The sequence below is a fragment of the Pantherophis guttatus genome, chromosome 3 (assembly GCF_059756535.1).
Source record: "Pantherophis guttatus breed Tessera chromosome 3, ASM5975653v1, whole genome shotgun sequence".
NCBI lineage: Eukaryota > Metazoa > Chordata > Lepidosauria > Squamata > Colubridae > Pantherophis > Pantherophis guttatus.
This window is the reverse complement of record NC_142065.1, coordinates 145,612,175-145,625,870: the sequence shown is the minus strand read 5'-3', so window position 1 is coordinate 145,625,870 and position 13,696 is coordinate 145,612,175. Positions and strand designations below refer to the sequence as shown.

The 13,696-nt window shown below is 42.6% G+C and overlaps 1 long non-coding RNA gene across 1 annotated transcript; it reads right to left on the bottom strand.

Annotated features, from left to right (window-relative positions):
• Positions 1–1,688: 1,688 nt before the first annotated feature.
• On the bottom strand, positions 1,689–13,171 carry LOC148114862 (uncharacterized). The gene is made up of 3 exons (XR_015733271.1): positions 13,083–13,171; positions 4,359–4,410; positions 1,689–2,013 (listed from the first exon to the last, which is right to left on the bottom strand). It is a non-coding gene; the product is annotated as an uncharacterized LOC148114862 (long non-coding RNA).
• Positions 13,172–13,696: the final 525 nt, after the last annotated feature.

Sequence of the window (13,696 nt, the reverse complement as noted above, 5' to 3'; positions counted from 1 at the left end):
TTTATTTATTTGTCCATGAGATTTGACAGAACACAATCCTTTCCAGAAAAGAACCTTTTATTCAATAATGTGGCAAGGTACTAAATTGTAGCTTTTGTGTGGGGAAACAGCCAGAGTTAATTTCTTATTTTGTTCAGCAGTGGTGGGTTGCTACCGGTTTGGTCCGGTTCTTGCGAACCGGTAGTAAAGGTGGTGGGAGACTCCACCCACCCGCCTGAATGTCAGCATGGATGATCTACGCACGCGCAGAAGTGCGTGTGCGCTCTGTTGCAAACCGGTAGCGAAGGTAAGTGGAACCCACCCCTGTTGTTCAGCCCAGGAAACCTCACAATGAAACCAGAACAAAATTACGGTAAGTAGGTAATTTCCCCTCACATCTCCTGAGCAAATGGCAGTCCTCTATCTGACTAAGCTGATCTCTTGGCTGAGGTATGTTCAGAGAGGGTCCAACATTGCAGTGGATTTCCAAAATGGCATTCCCTCCATACAAGCACAGATAAGACCAGCTTGCTATGTGGACTTGTATTTTTTCCTGGAAGAGTGTGAGGGCAAAATTGCTCATTTATTGATCCAGCTAGCTGTGGATATTAACAAAGTTGCCCATTTGTGGCTTCATTAGTTTGCTTTGTCCAGGCCTTGTTTTTCAATGCAAGATATTTTCAGTGTAGTGCTGCAGACTCTTAGGAGCGTGGATCTCGGTCATTCTTACTCTTCCAAAAGACTCATTTTCACGCAGGGTTGTCTGCCCTGGAGACATGGTCAAAAAAACCAAGATGGCAGTCTTAATCACACAGTGGTGGCCACATCTTGACTCTTTTGACCACCCTTGGGTGTTCCTGCATAAATCCCAAATGTTAAATCTGAGCTGGACTGATGAGAGAAAAATGGGCATTCAGTCTTGTTTTGATGGGAATGGGAATTAATAGGAAAAGTGAATTGAATCAGCCTTCTTTTCCATTGTTTCAGCATGTTATAATGGGTAGATTGAAGTAAGCGCTCATGTGAACATGGCAGTCACTTAGCGAAACCGCTTTAGCCAATGGGTGTTTTTTTGCCAGAAACCTGAAGTAAATGCCAGTCTCTGGCAAAACATAAATTGCAGTCATGTGTCTGTAAATAGCCATAAATGCGGACTGGTTGTTAAGTGTCCAGAATGCAGTCATGTGACTTGGGGGAAAGGTTGGAATGAAACTGGGTTCTAAGTACCTTTTGGGAGGGGTCTGTCATAACTTTGAATGGTTGCTAAGCGACTGGTCGTAAGTCAAGAGCTACCCTGTATTAGTGGTGGGATTCAAAATTTTTTACTACTGGTTCTGTAGGCGTGGCTTGATAGGCATGGCTATCAAGGTGGGTGTGGCAGGGGAAGGATACTGCAAAATCCCCATTTCCTCCCAATCAGCTGGGACTCTGGAGGCAGAGAATTGATGGGGGCGGAGCCAATCAGAGGTGGTATTTACTGGTTCTCCGAACTACTCAAAATTTCTGCTACTGGTTCTCCAGAATTGGGAAGAACCTGCTGAAGACCATTTCCACCTTGTATCCAAAATTGGGAAAATATACAAGCCGATTACCCATCACAAGAGGGATATTTAAACTGACTTAAAGATGGTCACGTGTACTAAAATATATTGAAAAATTTCCCAAAGTATTCCCATTAAGACAAAAATAGATGAAATTGCGAATAGTAATCTGTTGAAATAATATGAATTCATTTAATGATACTGCTTTTATGATACAGGTGGTGCTTGAGTTACGTCCATTCCTTCAGTGACCATTCAAAATTATGATGGTGCTGAAGGAAGAGACTTACAGCTGGTCCTCAAAATTCAATAAGATGTTTTAAATAAATGGTTTTGGGTATTGAAAGAAAATGTTTAGGAAGCCCTGGTCTAGCCAATGCTAGCTCGAAAAGCAACAAACATCAATTTCTCATTGATTATTGGTATAAAAATCAGCACAAATAATTGTATGATGGTCTTCGTTGAAGATCTGAGCTCTTACATCAAATTCTCCCTGTAAGAAAAAGAAAGGAATGAATAAATTCTGAAGAAATTAATTAATTTGTGGGGACTACCACTTCTCGTCCAGAACGTAGAGTCTAGAATGTTACTGTGGCTGTTGTTTTTTAATTAGTTAATTTAGCCAACAACCCAATATATGGCAATTGTCAAAAGCAATCCTGCAACTGAGGCTGGCATTGAAATAAACTGAAAAGTAAAACTGTCGAATGACTTGTGAAAGACCAATAAGATGAGATTGTTTTAACTGGGCGAAAGGGCTCTTTTCCTCATGCTGCTACAGCATAATTCCTTGAAGGCTGCAAGCAATAAATTCACAGGCAAAAGGAAGACCAAGTTATTTGCTTTAGCAAAGGGATCTGAGGATCCTATTGTCTGAAGATTCATCATTTGCATCTGCTGGTTTGCTGCACTTTATAAACCTTAAAATATCAGGATAATATTGGGACTGTTGGGGTAATAAATGTAATGACAACTAGCAGTATGACACGTGCACTTCCTGCATTTTTCTCTTCCTCCTTGCATCATACTTTCCTAAATAAAGTTGATCGTTTTATATATTTATTTTCCAACAAACACCGGTCTGCATAAGTCTTTCTACAAACATAATTCTCCCGGTTTTATTTTTCATTGCCTGTACTGTACTTCAAAGTTAACTGCCATCACTTTATCAGGGCAGGACAGGACAGGAAGTCCCCTAAATGCTGGTGAACAAAACTTCCCAGCTTCGCTTACTACTTGGCATGCTAGTTGTCACTGTTAGTATTTTTTTAATTAATTAATTAATTAATTAATTAATTGATTGATTAATTAATTTTGTCAAACATGTACGAGAAAACAGGCATAAATATAAATATGGACATGAACACATGAAATGAGTATGAATAAATGTGGACAGTAGGACAGGGACGGTAGTCATAGTTATGCACATCCCCTACAGACCTTAGGAATGGGGGGAGGTCCACAGTAGACAGATTAAGGTTAAAGTTTTGGGGGTTTGAGGATGTAACAACAGAGTCAGGTAGTGCATTCCAGGCATTGCCCATTCTGTTGCTGAAGTCGTATTTTCTGCAGTCGAGTTTGGAGCTGTTTACCTTGAGTTTGTATCTATTGTTTGCCCATGTATTATTGCGGTTGAAGCTGAAGTAGTCATTGACAGGTAGTCATTGACAACACAAATTCTCCGCAATTGCATTAGAGAGTTACCAGTAAATCATTTGCTCATATGCTTGCACTGATCTCCTATGAAGTGCTCTGCTGATCAAACCAAAATTTTCTTTAGTCTGGCTTCTGTTCTTATAATTTTCTAATATAAAATTCCAACCATTCCTTTTTTTTCCAAGCCAAAAATTCTATTTGTCATTGAGTGCCACACTTGGAGCCACTCTTCACAGTTTGTTTGGACAAGATCTACATTTGATTTGCTTTAATTTACACTGAAACCTAATGAAAGCTTAAAATTGTTAATTATTCTCCTCTGATGTTTTTAATTATTTTTGTCTACCACATTAAAAATTACAATGCACTGTAGTAACAATTATCTCTAGAGTATTCAAATAACCCCGGGAGTCAGGCTATGTACCTCTATCCTGCGCAGTTGCTGAGCAATGATATCAATTAATCCCAGGCTGTCATATGAGAATACATGGTCCTTATGCACGACATTGTACTAGATAATGTTGCAACAACCACATTCTTTTAACATGTCTTACTTCTCCAGTACGTTCATTTCTAAAAGTAGCATTACTGCACCCTATTAGATATTTGACAAATAATGTTTTTTTTCTTTATAAAATTTAGAAATTTAGAAAGCTCTACAGAAAATTATTAAAACTGCCCAGAATATCATCGGACTCCAGCTACCAGCTCTGGACGACATCTTCGAATCTTGCTGTTTGGGAAAGTTGCATAACATTTTCAGAGACTCTTCCCATCTTGCTTACAATCTTTTTGGACTGTTGCCTTTTGGCAGAAGATACAGAAGAATAAAAACTCGGACCACACATTTTCTGAATAGTTTTTATCCCAGAGCTATAATTGCACTCAACAATGAACTAAAGGGCCACCATCAGTGAGCTGCTGGACAGTATTACTTGGTCTGTTGTGTGGATGTTTGGGTGGTTTAGGGGTTGGGAATTGGGAGGGTGTTTGGGGATTGTTATATGTATTGGACCTGGTCTTTGGGTGTTAAGTGAATTTCGTTGTATGGGTATACTGTGTATACACGTACAATGACAATAAAGTTGTTGTTGTTGTTGTTGTTGTTGTTGTTGTTATTATTATTATTATTATTATTATTATTATTATTATTATTATTATTAGGAATTAGGAAAAACTTACCGGTGGGATGTTATCCTAGGTCAGGAAGAAGGCCCTGTGTAGTAAATATATTCTGCAAAACAAACATTACCAGTGATGAGCAAGAAAACTGGGTGAGACAGCACCTATTTTATACAATGAATCCCATGAATAATCTCTATGATTAAAACACCCCACATGCATACACAGGGAAACACTCTCTTGGATGGAAACCAAGAATCAGATCCCTGCTCAGTAATTAATTTAGATGCAAGATTACTATTCTAATACAGACTTGACATGTTGTCTTTAGTTCTCTGAAATAATGAGCTGCTGAATTTTTTTAACAATACTGTTCCTGTCTCTTTGTGTAAGGTTAATAATATTATTTCACTTCACAGGAGCTAAAGGGAGGAGCAACTGCCTGTGAGGAGGGGTCTGAGTGAGTACAGAGAAAAAGCAGAGTGAAACTTGCCTTCATTACATTTCACTTCACAGGAGCTAGAGAGAGGGGCAACTGCCTGTGAGGGAGAGTTTGAGTACTCCCCCTGAGTACAGAGGAGAAAGGTAGCTAGTTATATTTATTGCAAAGGTTGTTGAGAGTGTGGTGGCGCGGCAGCTGCCACAGTACCTGGATGAAGCTGTCTATCTAGATCCGTTCCAGTCCGGCTTCAGGCCTGGGCACAGCACAGAAACGGTATTGTTAGCTTTGGTGGATGATCTCTGGAAGGCTTGGGATAGGGGTTGCTCCTCTATCCTGGTCCTATTATATCTCTCAGCAGCTTTTGATACCATCGACCATGGTATCATGTTGCACCGACTGGAGGGGTTGGGGGTGGGGGGCACCATTTTGCGGTGGTTCTCCTCCTACCTCTCTGATCGGTCGCAATCTGTGTTGACAGGGGGGCAGCGGTCGACCCCGAGGCACCTTGTTTGTGGGGTGCCACAAGGGTCGGTCCTCTCGCCCCTTCTGTTCAACATTTATGTAAAGCCGTTGGGTGAGATCATCCGTGGCTTCGGGATGGGGTTCCATCAGTATGTTGATGACACCCAGCTGTACATCTCCACCCCAGGCCACCCCAACAATGCCCTTGAAGTGATGTCCCAGTGCCTGGAGGCTGTGCAGACATGGATGGGTAGAAACAGGCGCCGACTCAACCCTTCCAAGACCGAGTGGCTGTGGCTTCCGGCATCCCGATATAGCCAGCTGGTGCCATCGCTGGTTATTGGGGGCGAATCACTGGCCCCCACGGAGAGGGCTCGCAACTTGGGCGTCCTCCTGGATGCACGGCTGTCTTTAGAAGAGCATATGACAGCCGTGGCCAGGGGGCCTTTTTATCAGGTTCGCCTGATACGCCAGTTGCATCCCTTTCCAGATCGGGACTCCCTACGCACGGTCACTCAGGCACTTGTCGCCTCCCGCCTAGACTACTGCAATGCTCTCTACATGGGGCTCCCCCTGGGGTGCACCCGGAGGCTCCAGCTGGTCCAGAATGCGGCCGCGTGGGGGATTATGGGAGCGATGGGGCACTCCCATGTGACACCTCTCCTGCGTGAGCTGCACTGGCTCCCGGTGGTCTTCCGGGTGCGCTTCAAGGTGTTGGTGACCACCTTTAAAGCGCTCCATGGCTTAGGGCCGGGGTATTTACGAGACCGTCTTCTGCCACCAATAGCCTCCCACCAGCCAGTACGCTCTCACAGAGAGGGCCTCCTCAGGGTGCAGTCCGCCAGACAGTTTCGGCTGGCGACCCCCAGGGGGAGAGCCTTCTCTGTGGCGGCGCCCGCCCTCTGGAACAACCTTCCCCCAGAGATACGTACAATACCAGACCTCCGGACTTTTCGTCGGGCCCTGAAAACTTATTTATTTCACCTAGCCAGGCTGGCTTGATCCCACTGTTTTGGTTAAATTTAATTGATTTTAATTGGGTTGTTTTAAATTGCGGCCAAAAATATTTAATCATTTTTAAACTGTTTTTAAATTTTGTATATTCTGTTTTATTCTGGCTGTTCATCGCCCTGAGTCCTGCTGGAGAAGGGCGGTATACAAATTAAAACAAACAAACAAATAAATAAATAAATAATCATATAACTATAAACCAAAAATAGCAATAATATATTCAGGGTTAGTGCACTTGAGGCTGTGATTTTATTCTATTTCAAAGTGACCGGCTTAGTTCAGTGTAATACTTATTTTGCAGCTGTCTTTTCAAATTTGGGTGCTGCCCTCTTTGTAAACAAATTAGTAGTCTATGTGGACAGATTACCTATCTAGAATCACTAATCTGTGCTCTCCAAGCAGAAATTAGGTGCCCAAATCAGCCATTCCACTCTATTGAGCTGCCACGCCATCAGTCCCCTCTACCACAAAGATCCTGCAGGAGAAGGGCAGTATGGACAACCGTGGATCTGGCAGTGTGAGAGCTGTGAACCATAAACACAAAGCTTTTGCTGTGTCCCAGCAAAACAGATACAGTGCCCTTGCTGACCTTAATAGAGACACTAAAGTGACAGATTAAGGTAGTTGTGATACTGATAACTCAAATAAGCAGGGGATTGTGGTCCGAGATGAAGAACTTACTTTGGAAAGGGGAAAGTGTGAACCAGGTATTACACATTGGTCACACAAGAAGAGCACGGTATCCAAAAAGAGAAGCCACCTTTTGGTTGGTGATTCAATTGTAAGGGATGTAAATTTAGGAAAAGATATGGAGGTTTTGAAAGAGGTCAGGTGTCTGCCAGGTGCTACTGCCAGCAGAGACAAGAGATGTATTCTTAAGATAGTCAAGAATGCCAGTAAGGAATGTGACGTTAATGTATTATACATCTTGGTACAAATGATCTGTCCCAAAAGGATGTACTTTCTGTGCAGAATGATTTCCAGAGCTTGGGGTATGAACTTAGTATTATAGGTTGTAGGCTTATCTTTTCAGAGGTTTTACCAGTATATAAGGAACAAAAAGGGAAAGGCCAGTGTGTAGCAGAGTTTAATGTGTGGCTAAAGGAGCGGTGTAGAAGGGAAGGCTTTGGTTTTATTAGTCATGACGTCTGCAACTGGTCCAATGAAGAACTGTACAAAAGAGATGGATTGCATCCATCAAAGAAAGGGACTGAGTTACTTAGCAATAAATTCACAGATTTTCTGGATAAATATTTAAACTGAACAGTGGGGACAGAGAATTAATTGATACAGAGGCTGGGGAGAGCAAAAAACGTCACTTCCTGTCCCATCAGGAGTTGGGAAATGGGCCCTTTCAGGCCTCCGGAGGCCTCTGAGGGAGTGGGAAAGGCTGTTTTTGCCTTTTCCAGATGCATATGGAGGATCTGGAGCCAGGTAAGAAAGAAAAATGGGCATACAAGGTCATCGCGTGCCAGGAGTGGGGGGACGGGGGGACGGGGGTTGCGCACGCATGCGCAGGGGAGGTGCATAGAATTATGGGTGTGGGCACGCGCATGCACGAACCTCCCCCCCACCCCCTCTCCTGGCACGTGATGGCAAAAAGGTTAGCCATCACTGCTCTAGAAAGAGTGCAGAGAAGAGCAACAAAGATAATTAGGGGACTGGAGGCTAAAACATATGAAGAACGGTTGCAGGAACTGGGTATGTTTAGTTTAATGAAGAGAAGGACTAGGGGAGTCATGATAGCAGTGTTCTAATATCTCAGGGGTTGCCACAAAAAAGAGGGAGTCAAACTATTCTTCAAAGCATCTGAATGTAGAACAAGAAGCAATGGGTGGAAACCAGTGGTGGGATTCAAATAATTTAACAACCGGTTCTCTGCCCTAATGATTTCTTCCAACAACCAGTTCACCAAACTGCTCAGAAAGTTAACAAAGTGGTGCAAAGTGGCTGAATCCCACCACTGGTGGAAACTAATCAAGGAGAGAAGCAATTTAGAACTAAGGAGAAATTTCCTGACAGTTAGAACAATTAATAAGTGGAACAACTTGCCTGCAGAAATTGTGAATGCCCCAACACTGGAAATTTTTAAGAAGATGTTGGATAACCATTTGTCTGAAGTGGTGTAGGGTTTCCCTGCAGGGGGTTGGACTAGATGACCTCCAAGGTCCCTTCCAACTCTGTTATTCTATTCTATTCTATTCTATTCTATTCTATTCTATTCTGTTCTGTTCTGTTCTGTTCTGTTCTGTTCTGTTCTGTTCTGTTCTGTTCTGTTCTATTATTTTCTATTCTATTCTATTTATTAACATATAAACATTATTTACAGTGGTTTTTCAGATCACAGCCAATAGCCCACTTCTGACTGACTCCATTATATCAAAATTTACAATCCTTAAAAAGTAAATATTTAATTCTTTGCGCATGTCAGACAATCTTAAAAGGCAATCCCTGCTCCACGCAACCCTGTAATGACCCTGCAATATGTCAGCATAGAGGTTACTGAGAACATACATTCTTTGTTTTTGTCTCTTTATTACATAGACGCAATAAAATTATAATCTTCCCAATCAAATGTATTATCTCATAACCTAAAACATGAATCGTAACTCAAGCCAAAAAGTCTAATGAAATAATAAGGCAGCAGTTCAATTCTACCACCATTGCCCTGGTGTCCATCTCAAGGGAATAGTTTTTGTCACTCAATGAACCCTAGCACTGTGAGGACAATACATCTTTGGGGAGCTATTTTATAATGTCTGGACCACTATTGAGGTCTATCTGCAGCCTCTCATCCTCTTAGTCTTTCAATTTCCTTTATTGTGTTTCACAATAGCCTAATTGCATGGTAGAAGGGCACGGATCTCTGTTGTAGGACTTTCCAGTCCAAGCAAGCTGTAACATGTGCACCAATTGAAGCTGGGATATTATGCCCCTAGCTATGGCTTCTACCTGCTGCCTAAGTGGAGACATAAGTCCAGGAGATGAACCAAGTCATGAATTTGCTCTTTCAGGAGGACTGTGACCCTCCCCAGAAGAGTACCTCATCTTATTGGAATTCAATTTAAACTTGTTTGTCCCATTCAATTTCTCACAGCCTGCAGACTCGAACTACCTCCACTGTGGCCCACAGGGTGGTGATATAAAACAGAGTATCATCCATATATTGATGATATTTTTGCCGTCGGTTCAATCATGTCTGATTCTCAGAGATTGCCTGGACAAATCCTTGCAGTTTTCTTGGCAAGGTTTTTCAGGTTTTTCTATTGCCTACTTCCTAGGGCTGAGAGAGAGGGACCGGGCCAAGGTCCTCCAGATGGCTTTGTGTCTAAGGTGGTACTCCAGATTTCTAATGAGTGGAGTGACCAGGAATTTCACTATTCCTCCCTCAGGACTGTCAACTAGAACTACCCACTCAGAAAGGAGAAAGGAGTAGCATAATCATGTGAAAGTGCCTCTGACTCCAACCCTTACAAATGGTTTAAAGGATATTATGGTGAATGCTACTAAACTCTACCTAGGCACACTTGCTTTATAAAAGGCCTAACTCAGGATATTCAGCAGTTGCAGTCCTATGTCCAGGAATGAACTCTTCCTGGAAGGGATTCAGATAATCCAAAATATTTCTGATCCTCTGTAGTTGATGCTGTAATGCCATTAGTATCCTGCAAGGACCAGAGCAAGTACCCTACCAAGATGCAGAAAATGGAGAAAAATATAATGTGGGAAAACTCTATGTGCTGCCTTCAGCCCTTGAATGAAAAATTAATAAACATAAAAAGAATAATTGTAGTTATGGAGTAATAGAGTCATAATACAGTCACTGAAAGAAAGTGGAGTCAGACAGAATATTCTAGGAAGCGTAAAGACTGCAAGCACATATTGCTTAAAATATGTCTGTCTGTAAACAGACAAGATTTCTAAACAGATGAATGACAAAATGAATCAGCTGTCGAGTGCCCTCGACAATTTACCGAATAAAAGGGGCACTCCACTCCAATAGATTGATTACAGTCCATATGACTGTATGTTCTTTGCTTTTTGGTAACTCAATGAGAAAATCCATAGCGATTTCATCCCATGGTCTACTGGGCTCAGTCACCGACTGTAAAAGGCCAAGTGGTTTCCCTATACATGGTTTAGAGGTTGCACAAATTGAACATCTACGTACATATTCTATATTAGTATTCTAGGCCACCAAAATTGTCATCTGACTAGATGTAAGGTTTTCAAGAATCCAAAATGTCCCGCCGTTTTAATGTCATGGCATTTTTTTAGTACCCTATCTCTCAGGGATGTGGATATATGTAGTTTGTCACTTCGTCATGCAAAACCATCACGGTATGTGACTAATAACCAGTGATTCGCTAACCATGTATCAGACTTCAATTCTTTCTGTAACCTAGTCACCCAGTCAGGGTTCAACATTATCTATTACTCGTGCTCCTTTTTGTTTAGGGGGTACTAAGGCTTGTGTTATCTTCTCTCATTTACTCTCATATTGGGGCATGCGGGATAATGCATCAGCCATAAAGTTCCATCACGCTGGTACATATTTGAGAGTAAAATTAAACCTTTGGAAATACTGTGCCCATCTCACTTGTTTTGGGGACAATTTACAGGGTGTTTGGAGGGGTTTGAAATTTTTATGGTCCGTCCAAACCTCAAATGGTGTCACCATGTTTGGAGGGCCCATTTGACTGCGTATGCTTCCTTCTCCCAAATCGCCAATTTCTCTCTGCTTGGGTAAGTTTTCGGGATGTATATGCACACGGTTGAAGCTTATTTTGGTCATTTCTTTGTAATAGGATCACCCCAACTGCAACATCGCTCGCATCGGCTTGTACAATAATGGCTGTGCAGTATTTGGATGTTTAAGAACTGGTTCTTTTGCAAATAATGATTTTAGGCGTTTGAAGGCCATTTGGCATGAGGATGTCCATAGTAACAACTGTCCTGGTTTGGGTTTACCGGGATGACTGTTCTTAGTTCGTAATAAATCCGTCAGGGGTAATGCTATCCAGGCAAAAGACGGGATGAACTGCCTGTAGAAATTGGCAAACCCAAGAAAGCTCTGCAATTGCTTTCTAGTTCTTGGGGCTTGCCATTCCAACACCACCTCCACTTTCAGTGGGTCCATCTTTATTCCTTCTCCAGTTATTTGAAAACCTAGGTAATCAATTTCCCGGCAGTGAAACTCGCATTTTGAGAGTTTCACAAATAGTTTTGCCTCTAGCAATTTGTTTAACACTTGCCTAACTAGACTGATATGTTCCTCCATCATAGATGTGTAAATTAAGATGTCATTCAGATAGACCAACACCCCTCGGTACAGGTGTTCATGCAATACTTCATTTATAAATTGCATAAATACAGCTGGGGCTCCCTGTAACCCAAATGGCATTACTCAGAATTTATAACTCCCCAGGGGACAATTGAAAGTGGTTTTCCATTCATCCCCTGGGCGGATACGTACTCTATAATAGGGCTCACGTAGATTGAGTTTCGTGAATATTTTAACAGTCGCCAAGGTGATGAGCAAGTCTGTCATAAGTGGTAAAGGGTATAGTGGTTCCACACAGACAGCATTAAGGCCCCTAAAATCAACACATAAATGTAACCCGCCATCTTTTTTTTTTCTGAATAGTACAGGTACAGGCCTCATTTTGTCACGTTGCAGCAAAGACCCTGCTCTACTTTCGGTTTTGCTTTTTCAGCATAGCTAGGCTAGGGGGAAAAAAGTCTGCTCGAGCACTCTTTGCAGAGAGCAATAGAGCCCTGGCAAAACAGCTGAGAGCAAATCAGCTGAGAGGCGGGAGGCCAATCTAATCAACTTGTGCTAATTAACCGATGCTGAAGCTGAAGGGGCTGTTTTTTCTTGCTGTTTGCTTGCAAGGAGGTAAGTGCTGCGAGGCACAGGGCAAAGGGTAGGGGCCGCCCTCCTTGCCATTTAGCCCCTCCTGCCACCCCCCTTGCCTCTTACTGCCCCCTAAGACATTCCACCCCCCCCCAGGGGGCAGTACTGTCCACTTTGGCAACCACTGGCTTAACTACTTAACTACTTAACAACCGGTTCTACCGAAGTAGAATTCCACCACTGGGTCTACCCATTTATTTTTGCAGGCGTCGGTCTACTCATTTCTTTTCTTTTAACACTGATCAGCTGTAGGGCAGCTCTTTGAAGCCCCGCGGCAGCTGCGAGGCCAATAAAATTATAAAAAAACACCAAACTGTTTGTTAAATTGCTGGCTCGCCCACCCCTCGCCCAGTGGTGTGGAGGGGCGGGGCAAGGGGCAGGGCGAGCCAGCAATTTAACAAACGGTTCGACCGAACTGCCTAGAACCGGCAGAATCCCACCACTGCAAATATCCCATAGTTTCTGCTTGGCCAGCGCAGGCTGACAGAGTTGGTGTGCTCCACCTCCCTTGGATTAACAATGGCATCTATTAGGACCCAGGAAAAGTGCCTTCTCTATTGCAATACCTGCCCTTGGAATGAGATCCCACGTGCCCCAGATCATGTGGTTCCCACCCTGATCACATTCCAGAAGGCACTGAAGACCTGGCTTTCCCCCCAGGTTTTGGGTTAGGGTGAATTGGGGCCCCCCTTGTTGAATGAGGTTTTTGTACACATGTGTATGGAGCACTTGGATGACATATGCTTATTTGTGAAGTACTGTGTTTTTATTCTGTTTTCTCTTTGATTTTGTCAGCTGCACAGAATTGTTTTAGAACCAAAATCTAATGAGAAAAAGAATAATTTGTAGCTGATAATTTTAATTCAGGGCCCAAAGCAGTCTCTTAACCAGTGAACAACTGCCCATTTGTATTGTGATGCAGCACCACAGAACAGTGAATTGCTATACTTACTTAAAACAGTTGCTAATTGCATGGTAAAAATTTTGTCGGTGGCATAGGTGCAACTGTCAACACTAAAAGCAACATCTTGCAGAGGATCTGCAGAGAAAAATAAGATGCAAACCAGGAGTGATTGATTTTACAGTAGTCTAGATAAGATTTATAATAGCCTAGATGATAAAACACCAGAAAGATATTTCTTAAACTTGCTTTCAATTCAATCATGTTCACAGTTCCTGTGGACGTGATCTCTGTGGATCACTCTGCTTTCTGCCTGGGAGATTCAACAGGGAAGGAAATTCAAAGCCTGTGGCCCTTGTCCTCTTGACATCATAACTCGGTTAAGCAACTGAGCTTCCTGAGTGGAAGGACCAGACTTTTCTTTGCAGCTTGCCTTGAAATGCCACTTCTGCAATGCCAGTGTTGAAATTTAAACAGGAAGCACCTTGCCTCTTCAGAATGTGACTGGACCAGCAAAGAAGCTCTCCAACTTTCCAAGTTCCTCCTCAATTTCTTTTTGGCAGACCCTCCAGGGATAGTTGGCCTTCTCAGATCTCCCTTTAAGTATCAGCCCCATAGATCAATCTCAGAAATTTCTCTGACTTCCTTACACAGAATAATTTTAT